The following is a 20,379-nucleotide window of genomic DNA, read 5'->3' as shown; positions in this document are numbered from 1 at the left end:
GGCGGAGAGGGGGATTTGTTCATCTCTGATCTCAGAGGCCTAGCATTGTGTGGTTCGCAGGTGTTCCTCACTGGCCTAGGCAGCTGACACATCACATAGCCTTCTATATGACAAATGTGCTCTGGGATCCAAACAGCCAGCTCAGATGCCTCTGCTACTATGTGACCCCTCTCTACCTACCCCCCCACCACTACCACCTGTCATACATTTCACCTTGATTGGTGGGCTCTGTGGCAGAGGCCACATAGTCTGAGGGACCCCAGTGTTCTCATCTGCAATGAAAGGATGGGGTTGAACCAGATCATCATCCCAGGGCCTTCCAACACCAAAGTCCTGAGGGTGTAGTACTGCAGAAACAGATTTGTCCTCATCAATCAGCTTTCTTCAGGGTTTCTACTGAGTAAGCCAATGTGTTTTATATTCCAGGGCCTCAAACACCCAGACCTGAGCAGAATCAGAGAAACTTCCTCTCTCCCTCTCTCTCTAGGGTTTGCCTTTCCTTCAGGGCTCAGCAGAGGGACTGAGTCCTTCCAGAAGCTATTACAGATCTTTCCACCTCTGCTTCTCCTTTGTCACTTAGCAGTAAGCACCTCAGCTTATTGTTCAAGCCTTAGCATCTTGCTACTCAAGTTGTGGACCAGCAGCCTCAGTAAAACCTGGGAGTTTGTTAGAAATACAGGCTGTACCTCAGAACTGCTGAATCAGAATCTACATTTCAATAAGATCCCCACGCGATTGTTCCATACAGGAAAGTTTGAGAAGGACTAATTTATCAGATGATCGTCAAAGCGGGTGTGATTGGAATCACCGAGGGAGTTTTAACCAAAAATATGACCCCAGGTCCCACTTCTCAAAATTCTGACTTAATTGGTTATGGGTGTGAGGTGGGCACTGAGGGTCTCAAAATCTCCCCCAGATGACTCTAATAGAAAGCACAGCTTAAGAACCACTGCTTTAGCATCTCTCCAATTGGGTCTTCTATTCCTTCATCCAATATCCAGCTATTGAACAAAACAATAATCCCTGTTTATAATTAAGTTATAAGTAGATTTTAAATCAATGTTTGGCACTGCTAATTCTAGTGAGTCCCAAGTTTATATCTTATGTCTTCCCTGGGCATGGAGGGCTAGGGAAGGGGGCTCAGACACAAGTTCAGCCTGGTAACTGACAGCTTTCCAACCACAACCTGAGATTCTCTCAGAAGGCAGAGTAAGGACTTGTCCTTTCATATTTAGACAGAAACAGAGTCCAGGGACGAATCAGGCAGATGACTAGCCTAATGGGCTCATTGTTGTTCCTGGTTAAGAATCTATAACTCTTGAAAGGAGGATCTGAGCTCTTTCCCTCCCTTTGGATTTAGGCCCAGTAGGTAATGCACTTTGGATGAACACCCTTACCACCAGGAAGCTCTAATCACATGAGCATAGTCCAACCTGGGGTCCTCGCCAAGAATGACAACACCAACTGGCAGGAGGCAGAGATAGCCAGCCACCATCTATGAAGGAATAAGCCTGGGGAAGCTGGCCAAATGAACTCTTCTTACATCACAGAAAAGTGCAAGGAAGAAGACAGTAAGACCCAGCTCAAGGTTTTCTGATTCCGAGTCCATACTGGGCCAGAGGATTCCTCTCCTTTCTCAGGGAATGGGCTGCCTGACTAGGGCCTTCCCAGATTTTTGAAGCTTGGTAGGCTTAATCCTTTATATGGAAAACTGGCTTACATTGCAATCGGAGTAGTTCATTTATAAAAAGAATTTTATAGTCCTGAAATGGGTATCCAGTGGAAATGGTAGAAAGAAGAGATCTGTCCCCAGTAATCTTTTTTAAAGTAGAGGCATTCATTTGCCAGGTACAGTTGGGTGGAAGAAGAGAGGCAACTGTGTGACCCAGAGCAGCTGTGTGACCTTAGATAAGTCACCTCCCTGATTGGGGCCTCAATTTCCCCATATGTAAAAATAGGGCTCAATTTGGATGATCTCTAACTTCCTATGTAAATATTTTATGTCCTTCTAAAGGCTGAAGCTTTCATTCCAAAGCCTTGTATTAACTGCTACAATCTCAAAATTTGATGACATGGTTCCTGATGGCTGGAGCTTGGTCCGTATTCCCATCAACTAGGAATGTGTAGAAAATTCCCGATAAGATGTAAAAGGAGATAATACAGGCAGCATGAGTTACTATCTGCCCTGACCACATGTTTTTGAAGTTCTTGACTTATTCCATTTTATTAAGCAGCAAAGACGAATGAACTCTTTGAGCCCACTCCAATCAGGCTGTCACCTCTACCTCTCAAATGCCCTTTCAGAGGTCACCAATAACTTCACATTGTAGACTGAGTGGTGGCACAGCTTATCTTTTTTCTACACCTCCCAGTGGTATTCCTTGAAGTTGACCACTCCCTTATCCTTGAAATATATTCTTCCTCTGACTTCCAGGACAACCCCCAACACACATGCCTCATTTTACTCCTGCCTCTCTGGCTGCTCCTACTTGGTCTTCTCCACTTGTTCTCCCTGTCTTCCCAACCACTTAATGTTACAGTGCCCCTGGTCTTTCAATCTCTTCTCTTTTCTTCTACATCCACTCCTCTGCTGATCTCACCAGTCTTGTGACTTTAATACTACTAATGATTCCCAACATTACGTCTCCAGCCCTGACCTCTCCCTGCTACAGGATGCCAAGTAAGCCTGAATGGCCAGAAATGCTCTAGATGCAGGGATTTGTTTTCCTAGTATAAGAGGGATAGAAACCATCTTGAGGCTAGCTGGTTTTTTTAAGGCTTTCTTTGTAGATAAAGATGGGTATTTGCTACTTACTAAATAAGCAACATGTTTTTCAAAATTCATAGAAACTTATGAGGAACAAGACAATACTCTAGAGAAAACTGGCTTTTGTCTCAGGCACATTAACTCATTCATTCACTTGGAGCACAGGAAAAACATGCTCATGAACCTGAGGGAAACATCCTTTTGGGGAGAGGCCAGGAGACCTTGTCCTTGGGGTACCTCTGACTCAGCAATACAAGGAGGAAAGAGTAGGATGCCTACCAACGAATATTTCATGTTTGCCAAATGAGTGAATGAATGAAACAAAGAGGGCATAGTTCTGTGCTGGCAAATGAACCAAAAAGCCCATTAAAAGGCAGATATTCAGTGATTATACTTTGAGCACCAAACAAATGTAAGAACCATGGTAGATTTGCAGGAGATGCAAGCTAAGATCACATCCTTCCTCAGGCTGTGTCACAGAGGCATTAAAATCCTTGCCCAACAGTCTAAGTTTCTAGGATCAATGAGCCAGGCTATCACACCCTGAGAGGCCAGATCCAGCCCTCATTTTGTGCTACCTTCCCACCCTTTGAGCTCCTTCACCATCAGTAGCCATCCAACGTCACAGGCCTATTTGTCCCTTCTTGCCTGAATGTATATGATTTTTTTTTCTTTTTAATTTGCAGCCTTTGAAAAATGAGTACATGAGTGAGCACAGAGCAAAGATTCTGGGAACTCTTTCTCAGAAGCCCCTTTTGAGGAAAGACTTCTAGTTCTTCTCTGCTTTCACAAGACTGGATAAAGATAGGCAAAGAGATATGAAGGAGGGACCACATTCTCAACAAGGTTAACCTTAGATTTGATGACACTCCAATAGATCCACAAAGCTCCACCTTTGGGTGGGTTTCTGAAACATGGAATTCTACCAGGATTTCAATCCTGGCCTTGGCTTGCCTGCCAAGCCACACTGTACACAAAGGTGAAGAACACCTTGTGCATTGAGCCATGTGTTCCCTCCAGTCAGTGCATGAACAATGTCTGCCCACACAGATTGCCTTATTACCAGCAGGAACTCACAGAGGGATATGTTCTCCCTTCTCCAAGTAGACAGCACAGGGGAGCTTCCCACCTCTGACCTGGAGGCTGAGCCAGGTCTTCCTCACCTTCTGTTTCCTGTGCTGAGATCCCATCAGAATAAAACACTGTAAAGGCTCTTTTATAATGGGACTGGCAAGGCTTGCCTTTATTTTTTTTATAATCACTATATTTTATGGTCCTTTTAAAATCACAAAACTGAGCAGGAAAAAGTTAGGAGATTTCTTGTTTATCTACTCTATTCAACAACTGGGCTGCTGCATCTCTAGTTTTCCCCACTCTTTATTAGGAAGTGGACACTAGACATTTTTCCCGCTGTGACCAAAGCTGCAGAAAGCTCAACCTGTTTTCAATTACCCTGTTGAATGCTGCATGGTTACCTCCCTTTTTGCATGGAAGGAAACAATAGCTAATGCTTTCCAATTCTAGTGTGGCTCTTAGTCCCTCTGAAAGCAGCTGACATACATTCCAGCATAGGGTGGGTCCCCCCAAAGGGTGATTGAGGATAAAGTGTGGGACCAGAGACAAGGGAGCAAACTAAATAGGCACCCACAGTGTTAGGATCCCTTCTTACAGGTGGGGATCAGGGGTGTCTGGCATATCATGATGAGGGCATTCCAACGCTGGGTCCTTAGTAGCTAAAGAACAAGATAAGCCTGTGGAGCAAAGACTTTGAGCCATACCAAAATGGCAGGGGTGAACAGGTGGTTATTCAAACTTTTAGTATCTACAAAAACCTACCTGGAGGCTATTAAAATCCATATTCCTGGACTCAACCCCTGTACTGCCTGCCTGGAAAAGGAAGTTAGTAGTTGACTATAATCCAGAGTACGAAGGGGTCCAGTGAGGCCAAGAAGAAGCTCATAGAGCAGGCAGAGCATCAGGACTAAGTGATTTAACTACCTTTCCTGTTTGACTGCTACTTCCAGCAGGCCTGACCCTGTTTATGCAGTTGAACCTGTACGAAAATAGACCTCAGCTCCCTCTTTTCCTTATCACATTAGCTATTGCACATTTTGGGACCCACACTTGGCTTCTTGCCCCGTTCCAACTCTTCTTAACATCTAACAATCCATCCTCCTTGTTAAGGTCTTGCCATGCTCTTGAATCTGACATTAGATACCACGACAGTTTTGACTTTTGCTTCCCTCTCTTCCCATTCTCAATACAGTGATGAGTTGCAAGTTCCCTCCAGCCACCCTGCCTTTAGCCAACCTGTACAGGTAAACATGCCTACCCTGGTCCAAGTCAGCTCCAGATCTTCGCATTCTTGTACCTTGGCATAAGCTACATGTGCAGAAGTCCTGTGGGATTTTTCCAGCTCCAGAGGAGAATCCACATACTTACGAAGGTAAAGAGTAAGTGGGGTGTGTTTAGAAGGAGAAAGGATAGATGGCAGATAAGGAGTAGTAGCCAGAGAGAAAAGTCCACATTTCAAGGTCAGTGATAACATCCTCCTTCCAATCAGAACATTTCCAAATCCCAAATACTGTTGGGAAATGAGAGACTGATTTTTTCTGGAATCAAATAAAAGCTTTGGGATTAAGCAATAGGCAAGCATACTCTCTAACATCTTGATGGAACTACATGGGAAGGTGGAGTCTGCAGCATAACGGAAATGTAAAAGAAAGTCTTACAAAGTTGACCATTAGTGGAAGAACTTCATTTCCTTGGAGTGGGCCAGAAATGGGCTGTGGAGGTCGTACTATTGCTTAGCTTCACCTGTAGTTCAAAAGCTTTGGCGTTTAGAACCAGTAGGAATTCTGAAGTCTAGTCTCCACTAGGCTCCACATGATCCCCCAACTGGCTTTGTGATCAAAGAACAAATTATGTCCCATGCAAAAACCCATATACTAAATACCCCACTGCAATATGACTGATAGAAAACAAATTTGATGCTCTAGGGAATTTATTTACTCTCATTCTCTCTCTCTCTCTCTTACACACACACATACACACACACACACACACACACACACACACACACATGCATGCACACACAACTTTGAACTGCCTAAGATCAAGAACTGTTCCTTATTCAATATACTCTATGTTCCATAATTCCTGGGGAATACTTTGTACATAGTAGGCCTTTAAAAACCATGCTAATAAGCAGGATTCACTATATTAAAATAAGCAGTAATCTTGATAATCTGACCATGGGAGGATCCATGAAGGATGCCAACTACAATTATCTCCAGGGTCCCTCTCATAAGAATGTCATCCCACAGATGCCCATCCGTCCTCATAGGCCCAAATCAATCAAGCAAAAGGACTAAAAGAGACTTTTCAGGCCTTGTATCTCCTTAACCTCTTGCCAAGTTTGCATGGTAGTGAGCATCTATGGCCAAGCAGCAGTCCCTGTCCATAGTCCAACCGTTGAAGATTTAGGGATTTGTAGCCTAGACCTATAACTTGCTTGGAGAGAGTGGCAGTAGTTAGGCAAGTAAGGATAGACAAGAATTATCAGTTTTACTCATTTTATCAAACTGTAGAAAAGCCATTATTTATCTCCCTCAAGAACCCCTTGTTGGTAAAGATTTGCAAGTGTAGGTTTGGGGTCCCTGCTGTTTTCTTCACTTTTCATAATGAGTCAACCATAGCAGGTTCCCCCTTCTTGGATATCAGCAAAGACTTTGGGAGAAGACTCATAGGTTTATGGGTCTGCCTCCTTTACATAAGGATGAGAGATCCCTGGAGACATTTTTCATCAGGGCTTGTCCAGGGTTTGGGCCAATCCCACTGCATTCCAGATTCCTAAGGTTTAGCTGAAAACCTTATGGGAACAGAAAGCCCTCTAAGTAGGAGAGAACCAACATCCTCACCCTAAAATATTATTGTCTTTCCTGGTAATTTTTTCTCTGATAGTTTGTCTTTTGTGAATACAGAAATAGATGACTTCCCCCAGAAAAACATTTATTCAAAATGTGTTGGGGTAAAAAAAAAAAAGGTTATAAAGCCAGTCTTCTGATTCCCTAGTTTTTTGTGCCCCATAAACAATTTGAGGAAACCAAATATCACATTTTCTCAAGGAGAAAAGCACCTGCCATTTTGGCAAATCAGGTGTGATACGATCTCAGAGAGCAGAGAAAGTTGCCTTGTCTTGGGTTAAAGGCCATAAGGTCAAACATAAAAGAAACAAAGATTCTGCATTGTTGAGCTGAATGGCCACCCAAAAATCCCCAAGAATGAACTTTTAACTTTCTCAATGGAAAGACAACCACAAGAAGTTTGGCAGCTCATGGAGAAAGTTCCTTCATGAATGTGTGACCTTTACAGCATTTTTATACTTCATCCTTATACAGAATTGACCCAGGGCCTGAAAGATGTGTGTCTTTTCCTGTTTTGTTTTAATTGCAGACTCAGAACACAGGGTACAGTTTTGCTTCTGTCTTTAGAGCTGTCCTTGCCTTGCCCTCCAAAGCCTGAAGCCAGCTGAGCATTTTTGGCCAGACAGAAACATTCTCCAATCCCAAGAATGCCCAGGAACCAACAGACCTAGGTGGTTCCTAAGCTTATTTCCTGTGTTCAGATTCTGGAGTGGAATCCCAGTTTGGCCTTGCTACAGAGGCTGGAAGGTAGGAAAGGTGAGAAATTCTCTAAAATGTTTCCAAGTTTTCTATTTACTGGATAGACAACAAACCAATAACTTAGGAGGAGCTAGACTGCTGGCAGCTATTTTCCAAGAATTTCCAAATAACTATGCATGGCCTAAGGGAGGGAGGTAGTAGAAATAGAGTAAGAAGGGAGGCAAAGTAAAATAAAATGATTTATTGGTGCCCTTGGCAATTTAAGGTCAGAGTGGACAGCACAGCTAAAATATATCTTGCTACTGCACTAGGGAAATGAGCTGAGGGAGGTATCAACGAGAGCTGCGAAGGGTAGGAATTTCGCTAGAAAAGCCGACTCTAGGTAACAGTGGTGCTGAGGAACTACTCCAGCAACTCGCCAGGTTATATGCTGTTTGTTTTAACTAGGACTATGTGAGAGAGAGAGAGAGAGAGAGAGAGAGAGAGAATGCATGTGTGTGTGTGACAGAGAGAGAGAGAGACATATGGAGATAGGCTATAAGATTGGAGGAGAAGTTAAAGGGTTGAGAAAGTCCTCTGTTCTCCGTAATTTAATTAGAGGAGGAAGAATCACTATCTGCAGTGGATAAAATAATACATTAGGAACATGAGAAGTCAAACTTTTGAGAAGTCAAGGGGGATTCAAAACCAGAGACAGGACAATGATCAATGAAAGAAACTGGCATAGAAGTGAAGTTCTTTCTTAGAGATACACAACAGACATGAGCCTCATTCCTGCTAAAGCTAATGTTCCTCCCTTACTTCAAGACAACGCAGGAGTCTCTGCCTGGCAAGATAACATGGTCTCTCTCAGGATCTAGCTCATTTCTCCCGCTGGCCACCAGAGAGTCAAGTTACAACCTAACCTGGCCAGGAAAGTGCTAAATCTGCAATGAGAGGAAAGCCACCATACCCTAAAGGAGCTGCAGGTCCCAGACAACATGTACCAGCAGGAGTCAGTAAACTTTAACTGGGACTGGATCCTGAGATAGTAGCATCAAAGAGAGTGGAATGCAAATTTGAATAAGGGAGAGATCATTGCTATGAAAGCACACCCTTTGACGTAGGATTTATCAACCCTGGTAAGCACCCAAGCTGGTGGTGTTAACATTTACTAGAATGGCACTTGCAAACTAGGTAAAAGCAATGGCTCACAGTAAGTAAAACAGAAAAGTCAGACTACCATGATACATTATGGAAGAAGAGATCGCAGATTCAAAGAAGTGGGCATGAGGTGGGGTACACAATGGAAGCTGGAAAACCTAGGAGGAGATTATGTTCTGCACGTGGCCAGGAGGACACTGCCTTTACCAGAGTGATGAGAAATGTACTGTGGAGACCAGAAGCAGCGGTGAGAAGCTTCGCAGTGACTATCCTCTGTAGGTTGGGCTGACCAGAGCAGATGCAGACGCTGTTACAGAACTGGGCTCCCTGAAAGCAATGGAGATGAAAGGAAACAATAAACACAATACAAGCCAAATAACAGCACTTAACTGTCAGGAACAAGAAGAACTCAGTACTTGTCTTGAGCAGCAAAACTGGAGTGACAGCCAGGATGCCCAACACAGAGGGAGCTATGGAATAGTTAATAGAACGTGGAATCCCTAAGGGCAAGAAAGAGGAGTTGTCAATGCAAATATTTCTCAACCTGTATTGTCGAAAGAAACCAAGACTGGATGATCAGGAGGCTAAGGGCAAAAAGCTGTGATCTCTTGCCCAGTTTCCGGAGCTAAACCAGTTTTCAGATCTATTTTTTGACTGTAGGAGAGGCCAGGTACCCAAACAGAATGATCCTGCAATGCCACAGCATGTGTGTGAGGTGCTGATTACCTCAGTCTTCTCTAAAGGGTCTTATGGCCATTTACTCAAGTAACCATAACCTGAGGAAAAGGGAATCTCCTAACACTTTGAAGACTGATTGATGCAGAGACATTCACCACTGTTACTATGGCGGCATGGGGGTCCTGGATGTATAGCTGATGGAGGAGAAAAAAAAATTAAGCTTTGTTCACAGATGGGTCAGCCTTATGACAAATGCAAGCCAGAAATGGACTTTAGTGTTCTCAGCCCACCCGAGATTGACCCTGACAGATAGTAGTGAGAGGACATCCTCCCAATGGACTTCTGGAGATGCACTTGGTCACTCACTTTGTGAAACACATATAAACATATAAGCAATGGTAAGCAACTTGGCTGGTTGGTTAGTGACCTGAGAGGAGGAAAATTAAAAGATGAGGAACAAGTCAATCTGGGGAAGAAGAATATGGAACCAGGCATGAAGTGCAGAGATTTCTGTATCTCATGTTAATGCCCACCAAAAAGCACTCACCATGAGTGAGGCACTTTACAGTCAAGTAGACAGAATGACTTGGCTAGTTGATGTCAGACAGCCTCCCTCATTAGCCACCCCAGAGCTGATAAAACAGACATGTGAACAAGGTAGTTCATGGTGGCAAGGATACAGGCTATGCATAAATCCAGCTTTCAATAAAAGCTGACATATCTACTGTTGCTGCTGAATGTCCAGACTATAGCAACAGAGATCATTGCCAAGTCCCTGGTATACAGAACCATTTTTCAAAGACACCAACCAGCTGCTCTGGGGTGCACTAATTACATTGAACCCTTTCCTACATGAGAGGGTCAGCAATCTAATTTGAATGAAATCAGAACATATTCAGGGTATAGGTTTGCCTTCCCTGCCCAAAGACCCTCATCCAGTATCACCATCTGAGGGCTTACCTCATGTTTAGTTCACTAACACAAGATCCCACAGAATATCCCATCACACCAAGGAACTCACTTAAAACAAAGGAAGAATAGTAGTGAGCACACGATCATGGGGTCCACTGGTCTTATCACATACACAGTAGCTTTTGATTTTACAGGATGAAGAAACAGTCTTCTTAGGGTGTTACTGAAGCATATTACAGTTCATGCTTCAGGATGGGGCATCATCCTTTAGGATGCAGTGAGCCCTTTTAATCCATGAGTATTACATGGGACCATGTCTTCTCTATATAGAGTACATGGTTCCAGATAAAAGTATGGTAGTTCCACCTACCATACCACCCAATGATCTACCCAGGGAATTCCCTCCATAAATTCCTGGCTCTGAAGATATAGAAATTCTGGCTCCAAGAACATAAATACTTCCACCAGGGGCACTGCAAGAATCCCATTAAACTTAAAACTTGGGTTGCTATCCAGGCACTTTGGACTTCTTGTGTCAAGAAATCAACAGGCGAAGGAAAGACACTATCAGCCTTGCAGAGGCAACTGACCATGGTCATCAGAAGGAAGTTGGACTGTTTTTGCACAATGAGAGTAGAGAATACTATGTTTGGCAATGAGAAGGACCTCTGGGGCCTCTCTTGGTAATCCCCTAACCAACTTCAATGATAAATGGATAAAAGCAGGAGTCACGGCTTGAGAAGAGCTTGATGACCAGAGCTTGATGATCATCTCTTTCAAGGATGAAGGTCTGGGTCACCCACCAGGTAACCCTCTGGATCAGCCAAAGTTCTAGCTAAGGGGGGAGTAAATCTACAATGGGTTGTAGAGGAAGGATTTGATGAGTGTCAGGTATGCCTGAGAACAGATGCATCAATGAGCACTATAATTTCTCCCATTAAATTTCCTTTTGCACATCTCCCTAGGAAAAGAGATTGACCATAATTCTAGAGGATCTGTTCCCAGATAGAATGGATTTTTTATAAGAAACCAGCGACTTCAAGAGATGCAAGGGTTATCCACTTCAGTGGATGCTGTGATACATTACCTGATTCTCCTCTTCAGTTCTGAGCAATTATTCCCCCAGTTGCCAGGACCATTAGCTGCTGAATGTTAGTAGGTGAGTCCTTCTCTAGGAATTGCCCTTGGCTAAAAGGAGATACCTCGTCTAAGGTTGTACCTGCTCCCTCTTTACAAGAGGCACCTGCAACCAATGAGTGGTCAGGCCTCAAAGGCTCAGCCCCTTTGCCTGAGTTTGGGACAATTCTAAAGGGACCTCTAAACTCCAGATCTCCCCAGGATCAGCTGAAGTCATTATTATAATACACCATAGTTCAACTTCTTCCTCTACCCAACTTCTCCCCTCACTGTCTCACAGATGTGGAGGGCACTCCCTAGTAAATTTCCTACACACAAATCTCTAGCTCAGAGTCTATTTATTTGGAGCATGATCCGAAACACAATACGCACACAAATCCTTAAAAGCATTCACACACGTTGACCCCATAGTCTCACATTCAAGATAGTTTAAGTAAATAATGAGAGGTGAAAGAAGAGTTCTGAGTTTGCTGTTGTGACATTATAAAAACTATAAAACACCTAAACGTTCAATAAGAGGGGATAACTAAAATAATGATAGAGAGTCCTTTGTAGCCATTACAATTCATATTTTTGGAACACATGTAGTGATGTGGGAAAATGTTCACAACATAATTTAAGTGAAAACAGTGGAATGTAGAACTATAAAATTATAAATGGTTCATAAACATATCCCTTAAAGAACTATAAAGTGTAAGAGAAATTAGATGACCCCATGGTGCATGTATGAGGAAAATCCAAGAACACAGTCAAATTTTGTTTGGGTAAAATTCTATCTCACAGCCAGACTGACTTTTAGATAAAATAAAATACAGTGAGATCTCCAGCACTGGATATTTCAAGAATGGCATAAATGACTGCTTGGCAAGCTTGATGTAGAGTGGAATTTAGTATTAATTTAAAATTTGAAGGTACCTTACGGCCATCTGGAATGCCATTCCACGGTGGGGAAGTGTCTTGGAGATGGGTGGTTTTAGTCTGCTTTCCTTTGCTTTCCCTTGGTTTGCTTTGATTTGCTTGGTTTTTCTTAGTTAACAACTTAACTCTTGAAGATGTCTGGTTTCTTTGGCTTACTTCGACAATTCAGGGAGAAGGAATTTGCTTGATCATTCCCACCTCAAAACCTTATAATCCTCAGGCCTTTATCACAAGCATTAGAGGAAAAGAATTCCAGTAAAAGAAATTCACTTAGTTGACAGCACCAAGAATTTCTAGGCAATAGGAAGGAGTGACCCAGCCCTAATACTAAGGGGGGAGGGAATGCTTTTTAAAAATACGATTTTATATTTGGATCAACTAACAGTGATAGGAAGTTATGTTTCATGTTCAAATCATCCGCTGGGCATAGTGTCTCACTTTGTAGAGCCCATCCACAACAGGGCCGTTCAGAGAATCTGACCCCATTCCACTGCCAATCCCCTGACATTTTCTAGGTCTGAATAAAAATCAAACATTCTCATTTTCCCAGTTCTTTACCCCCACCCTCAAGATAGTTCAATTGAATGCACCTGAATGCATAATTTGCAAATTATTGCATTGCACCTGAATGCATAATTTGAAGGTTTTAAGGAGTGAGATTTAAGGCAGACACATCATCCCTAACCACTACTCCAAATTCCCATGAAGACAGCCTATTCTGAGGAAGGAGGAGACTCCATTCGTGCTCCAAGGAGAGAAGAGTCCTTTGCGCATCTTCTTTGTGCCCTCCCTTCAGTGAGAAGCATCAGGCCCTGTTGCTGCCCTCCTTGTCCTTTCTAACCAAGGAGGTCCTGGCCTGGCCGTGGATGAGGGGTCCCTCAAAGCAAACGGAGCCCACGATTTGGTATTCTCAGTAAGTGGCCAAGGTCGTGCTGACAGTCTTTCCTTCCCTCTTCACCAGGTTATTCTCTGTAGTGTGATTAAAAGGCAGGACTATGCCCAGGGGAACTGGTTAGAGAACTAAAAGGGATGAAGGGATCCTAAAGTAACTGCATGACGAAACAAGCAAACCAACTGAAAAATAAGGGTAGTACAGAGGACTTCATTCCTCTCCATTCATAGACCTGGGGAAATCTCTTTGCTGCAGGGCCATCAATTAAAGAAAATTCCACGTGGAACAGGAGCACCTATGTTTATTCAACACCTATTTCTAAAGTTCTCACTCTAGGTCAGGCACTCTGCTAGGTGCTAAGGATATGGAGACCCAGACTCTGCCCTCACGGAAACTATATTCTAGCAGCTCAGAGATTTGTTAGGAGATTGCCCTCCAAACCTGGCATACAGAATGCCACCGCCAGACACAGCAGTCCTGCGGGCTCATCCATCCCTTAGATATTCCCAGAAATCCCAAGAAAGGGAAATACCAGCCAAAAACATCCTGAGAAAAAGGATAACCTGAAACAACTCAAGAGTATCTTCAGAGCTGCACCTGTTTCCCTCTCCTGCTCCACAAGCAGGGAGACAAGACGGAACTGGCGAGAGCAGATGTTCCAGGTGCCAAAGAAAAGCAGAAAACTCAGCTTGAGTGGCAGCCCTGGGCAAACCTGCACAAGAAGCAAAGTTGTAACCATCCCAGCTTAACCTCATTATCAATTCCCCCAGACGCTACATCCACCTTAAGCTGCCTCAAATATGCCCCAAAGCCTCCAATGAGCCCAGACATGCCGTAAGACACGAGTGTCTGATTAAAAATACAAATGAGGTTTAACCTCACGGGGGATGCCTCAGCAGCCCCCGGCCAATCCTCCACCCAGACAGGCACAAGTGGTAGAATGGAAAAAGCAGAGGTGTGGGGCCAGAGAGACCTGGTTCTCCACCTTCGTTCCACCACTCACTATCCTGTGACTGTAGGCAAGCTACTTAACCTCTTTTAAACTCGATGTTCTTGGCCATAAACTGTGGATAATAATGCCTGTCCGTATGCATTGGGGAAAAATTAAAATACAAACCTGCTCTTCGTTCCTTATTGTATCCCTCCTCCTCTTGTAAGGGAAATCTATAAATCTCAGCAAAAATAAAATAAAATAGGCATTGGCAGCAACCCCACCCCGATAGGGAGGCCCACCTGTGTTTGCTGTTGTTGGTCACCTTGGCCAAGAGGTGGGAGAGGGGACCTGGGGCAGAGGTCCAGGGCATCACCCTAGCAGAAGCCAGGCCTCTGGACAAAATGTGTGGAGGAAGCTGTCAGTATTATAGCCGCCCCCCCCCCCCAACAAGAAATAGCATACAAAGCAAAATGCATTGTCAGTTGCTTCAAAAAGTCCTGTGTTCTAATAGACGGTCTTGGCCATCATGAAGAGAAGAAAATAGGACTCGGCTTTATGTACACAGGTGATGTCACTGGGATTCGCTGCCTGTTGCCTGGCAATGCCTCAGGGCTGGCCTACCCCCACTGCTCCCTGGTACTCTCTACCAGGCAGCCTGTGCTCCGTCCCAAGTCAGCCGGCTCTTCCCCCACCACTGCCGAGCTTCTGTTTCCCTGTCTCTGTGCCCATCATGCCGCTCTTCTCTCCACCTGGACAGCCCTCCTTTCCCGTTTGCCCCTCACTTTCCCCACATATACATGTTCCAACTCAGACCGACCCTCCCCCAGTCACAGTAAGGTAATAGAAGCCAGGGCCCAGGGTGTCTGTGGCCCAGAGCCCAGGGTTTAGCTGGAGCCAGCCAGGGTGCCGCTGTGCACACCGCCGACCTGGGACTTACTCTGGTATGTGGCTCTACACCAGGGTGCCCTTAGAACCAACTCAGGAGCTTTAAAAAACATAAAGACAGACAAAGCCCACCCCAAACCTACTAAATCAGAATACCTTGGGGGGAGGGGATGCCTGGGCATCTGTATTTTTAAATGATTCCCCCTTGGATTCTAATGTGCAGCGCTAGCTAAAAATCACTGCTCTCAGATAAAGACTGTTCTACATAAAAGAAATTGGATGCCATGGTATGACTTCAAAGACTCTACAAACAGAGCTGCTGGAAAATAACACAAAAAGCAGGTGTTGGACACCCTGAACATTTACAAATCAAAGGAGCCAGGTAACAAATAGTTTGGAATGTCCAAAGACCCAGGTAAGAAATCCATGAAAGGTTTCATTATTTCTCAGGATTTATTGGCTAGCAGAGGGGTGGAAAGAAGTGGAAACTGAAAATGCCTGGACATTTGTCCTGAAATTAACCAGCACCTGTAGGTCTGTACTTAGCAACAGTCATAAGTAAAGATATAATTTGTAAATATATCTAGGACAGTAGAAATCTCAGGCAAGAAGCAAAAAGGCTTGCTTAAGGACAAAGCATACAAGGACGTGAGAGCTTCTTTTTTGTTTTAGGGAGGTAAGTATGATAGGAGGAAAGAAACACAGCAGACACTGCATTTTTGGACTTGAGTTGTGGCATTTTGCACAGCAACTCACGAAACTTCAATTGCTAACGTGGTTCAAATGGCCAGAGAGAGCAAGTCACATGGGTTGAATATTAGCCAAAGATTATGAAGGAAAGGTGAGACTCTGGCAAGCCTCCTGCCAGAAGAGGTGCTCAGCAGGGTGTCCTGGGGTCAGTGCTTGCTCAGTTTAGATTTAATTTTACATTCTAGCTAACAACATGGAAAAGAGAACAAAAGACCCCTGAAAGAAATCTGAAGAAAATTTGTAAATGAAGATGTTGGCAAACCCCTGGGAGAAGAACAAATTCAGATGGATGAGCCTACAAGGTTTAAGCTACGGACAAAACAGCATAAATCTGAGATTATTTATAAAAAGGCAAACTAGCTTGTTGGAGGGACATTAATCAGAACCCCTTATCCTACAGAAACAAAAGTACCCAAACCACAAAAGTCTCTAAACCGACAGAGGTAAGAGTGGCCAGCACCCTGGTGAGGGAGGGTCAGGCTGTACAGGAGTCAGCAAGCTGACCCCACCCCACCCCTCTGACCCATCCTTCAGATCAGCATCAGCCACATTATGGACAAAGGGAAAGCATGCTGACTGTATTGATTACCAGCCATAGGTGGCTTCTTGCTAGAAAAATAAAATGTTACAAGATATGTCTAATGACAAAAATAACCCACCCCAAGATCTTTTTCCCAACCATTGCCATACTTGGAACAGCATGTGCAAACAGCCAAACTCTAGAAAGTTTCCATCCTTCTACAGCAGCCTGATCTAAGAAGGAAAAAGGGAGGCTGAGTTGGCTGGTCAAGGGGAGAAAGGGCTCTCAAAAACTGCCATGGACTGACAGCCTGCTGTGGCCATAGCCCGTATTAGACATGTAATTCACATCGCTCCCATTAATACAACAGCAGAGCTGTGAGGCAGCTGTTTATACTGCTGAAGAGGTTAAGTGGCTTGCGTGCGAATACACATAGGGTGCGTGCAATCGGCTGTATTTGAATTTGTCCCCTGATCTCGGGGTCTTTGCTCTTTCCCTCTGCTGCCCAGTCACCCACTGTTCTCTTTAAAAGGGCTCCTCCCCCGTTTTACTCCTGACCTCAATTCCACCTCTCTGCCTCTGTCTCTAGAGCCTTTGGATTGTTTGGACACTAGCACACCAACCCTTTCACTGATGCTCAGCCAATGAGTAAGCTTTTCCTTTATGTATATATTGATGGTTCCCACCAATCTCATGGCCCCTGTGGCTCACTACCATGCCAGGGAGGAGGACAAAGATCCCCTTCTTCTGGGGGTGCCTCTACTCCTTGGAAATGTTTCATGGAGAATTCTAGTGAGTCACCTTCTGGCCCAGTGGGTCAAGAATCAGGCAGAAGGAGGGGCGCCTGGGTAGCTCAGTCAGTTAAGTGTTCGACTCTTGATTTGGCTCAGGTCATGATCTTACAGTTCATGAGATTAAGCATCATGTAGAGCTCTGCGCTGACAGTGCAGAGCCTGCTTGGGATTCTCTCTCAAAATAAATAAATACATTGGCAACAAAAAAGAACCAGGCAGAAGGCATTAAAAAGGAGCTATATGGTAGTTAGGCATTTAAAAGGACATGAAGGGAAATGCAGGATCCCTTAAGAAGGGTAGCTAGAGCTGTTTAGAGGGTAGACACTGGAGCTAGAGTGTCTGGGTGTATATCCTGGCTCCAACATTTTCTATATGAGTTTGAGCAATTCTCCCTGCCTCACTTTCCTCATCAGTAAAATGGGTTGTAGGGAACATTCATAGTGAAGTACTCAGAAATGCTCCTAGATGCTAGGAAAACAAAAATGGAGCAGAAGCAAAGATTCCAGAAGTCTCAAAATACATTCTAAACATCCCTCAATGAAGAATTTTCACATACTTACTTCTCTTGTTTACTTCTCCAGGGACTATTCCATGTTTCTCCTGTTTTGTGTAGACCAATATACCTCTCAAGTTGTTCTTATAACTATTTATCCCAAGTGAAATGGGAAATAACCAGCAAACAAAGGGTGCACTGAAGCTGGGTGGCTGTCGGCGTCGGGTCCTTTTGGGCAAAAAGAAGAAAGGAGAAATGATCAGGAAGCGGGATCCCCAAACGCCCAATCAACATCTCCAGCAATAACAGATGCTTCTTGCTGACTTTATATAAGGCTTTTATATTTGGGACCACCTGAACAAACTGAGAAGCTGCTGAGATATTGAAATTTTCAATCTGAACACAGGGTGCCTGAACCCAAGCAGAAAGAAAGAAAGAAAGAAAGAAAGAAGGAAAGAAAGAAAGAAAGAAAGAAAGAAAGAAAAAGAACGAAAGAAAGAAAGAAAAAGAATGAAAGAAAGAAAGAAAACAGATGAAGAAGTCCAAACAAGCCTGCTGGTGCCTCTTCTTACTACACCATCCAAAAACCATCTGCTGTGACAGCTGGTCCTGTTTCTGCCACCAAGGTGAGAAGACTCGACGAGGCCCCCTGCTTACTCAGGGGCGTGGGTCTCCCGTGAAAGAGTTCCCTAGCACACAGCCTCCAACATGAGCAATAGAAAACACAGGGAACAAGGAAATGATATTGTACATGGTTTTACTTCAGCAACTGGCCCCAAAGGCAGCTTTGGATGCCATCTTTGGATTTCTTGAGATTTTCCAATGTCTAGAACATAGAAGGTTCTAAAAACATATCTGCAGGATGAAAAAACTCAAAGAATGCCTGCAAGGGTGGCCAGGTCACTGTAATCCACTCCCAGAAATAGGGAAAAAGCATTTCACTAAACAGAGCACGCAATGATTAAGAGGCATCCCAGCATGGGACAGAGAGAACCAGACTTGGCGTCCAGCCTCAAGAGTAGTGTGTGAAAGGATTTCCCAAGGCTCTTGTTAAAAAGGCAAATCCCAGAGGCGCCTGGTTGGCTCAGTCCATTAAGCATCAAACTTCGGTTCAGGTCATGATCTCACGGTTTGTGGGCTTGAGTCCTGCATCTGCCTCTGTGCTGACAGCTCAGAGCCTGGAACCTGCTTCAGATCCTGTGTCTCCCTCTCTCCCTGCCCCTCCCCCACTTATGCTCTGTCTCTCTCTCTCCTTCTCTCTCTCTCTCTCAAAAATAAATATTTTAAAAAAAAAATTTTTTTTAAGACAAATCCTAGAGTTCCACTCCCCAGGAACAGAGATCCTGGGACAAGACTCAGGAATTTGCCTTTTTTTAAAAACAAGTTCCACAGGTGATGTCAAACCAGGTGGTCTGTGATTCATACTCTAAGGAACAACTGCTCTAGGTCCCCTTTACTGGTAGCCTTACTTTGAGCTTCAAAGATGATCTGAATGCTAGCCACCTTTTCCCCATAGGAACTCCTTAGCATCTCAACAATGTGTGGATATCACAGCCTCCAAAACCTAAATGCAGATAGAAATGTTCCAGAGGAGATGGCATGGAAGTCCATTCATCAGCAAACAAGTCTCAGGTTAGCCAGATGAGGAGTTTCTGGTGGGGACGAGCAGTAAGAAAAGGGGAGTAACATTGTCCGAACCACAGCCCCTGCCCCACTAACATTCCTGTCACGTGAAGTAAGAGCCTTCTGCATGAAAGCATGTGTTCCCAGGAAAGAAAATTCCTGGAAAACAGAGAGGTTTTTATTGCTTAGTTTTAGAAAGGGGACAGGGTCAATCCCTCCGTTATGATAAAATGTGGGTAAATTGAGAGCTCAGTATCCTGCAAAACATTATAAAAGTTTAATTTTATATTATTACTGGCTTAATTCCTAATGGCAGATTTTTAAGAGGAACAAAGTAATAATGAGCATTCCCCTGAGACCTCCGACAGAGACAGAGTGGGACTTCAGAGCTGAGGGATGTTCCACGGGAAAGCCAACTGGTCTTGGAGGGTGTTTGCTTGCAGCCTTGGGTCTCAGACACACAAAATTCAAGAGTTGAGGAAACAGCCCCTCCCGGGACCAGGAGTTCAATGCCTCACCAGGTGTGTGTGAGGGAGAGAAAGCAAACAGGACTGAGAAAGAACTAGCAAGCTAAACTCCTAACCTTAATCCACCGAAATGAAATGCAATCTGCCCACTGATCCAGGCGAAGGGACCAGAAAGACAATGCCAGGCCCTCACCTGGAAACTGCTGGAATGCAGTCTGTCAGCATAGGGCTCTGCTCTCTGCAGCAACCTGATGCCCTACGTTCTTCTAGACCAAGAATCTTTTCTATTCTGTTCAACTGGCATTTGTTGAGTGCCTAATGGATACTCTGGGAAGTGGAGGAAACCAATCCCTTCAGCCCAGTGCACGTGAGTATACCTGGGCAGTGGCCAGCATCCTACTCGAGATAAGAAGACACCCGTAAAGTCCCCTGTGGAATTTTAAAGAACAGTGTATGATCAGAAATTCAAATAACAAGATCTGAAAGCACTAGCTACTTAAAAGGAATTGTATCCCAAAGTTTTTGTTGTTGTCATTTTTTGTTTTTTAATTCATCCCTTAGAGGTCCAACACATTCATCCAAAGGGACAGTGTTACCAATCCTCAGCAGGTATAGGGTCCAAACCTAATGAAGTCAGAGTGCAGGCAAAATTATACCTGTGCAGTGAAAACAAGGAAAACATTTCTGCTACATGATTATCATTAACTTTATAATTAAAAATTATACTATAACTTTATAAAATAATTTTTAAAAACATTTACAAGTTATCTTTAATGATAACAGCCTCAGGAAATAACATTTCATCAGAATTTGCTGAAAAAGAGGAGATTTTTATAAAAAG

This window comes from Prionailurus viverrinus, chromosome B3 (assembly GCF_022837055.1).
Source record: "Prionailurus viverrinus isolate Anna chromosome B3, UM_Priviv_1.0, whole genome shotgun sequence".
In the NCBI taxonomy this organism is placed as follows: Eukaryota; Metazoa; Chordata; class Mammalia; order Carnivora; family Felidae; genus Prionailurus; species Prionailurus viverrinus.
The sequence above is the reverse complement of the archived record's forward strand: the minus strand, read 5'-3'. Positions refer to the sequence as shown.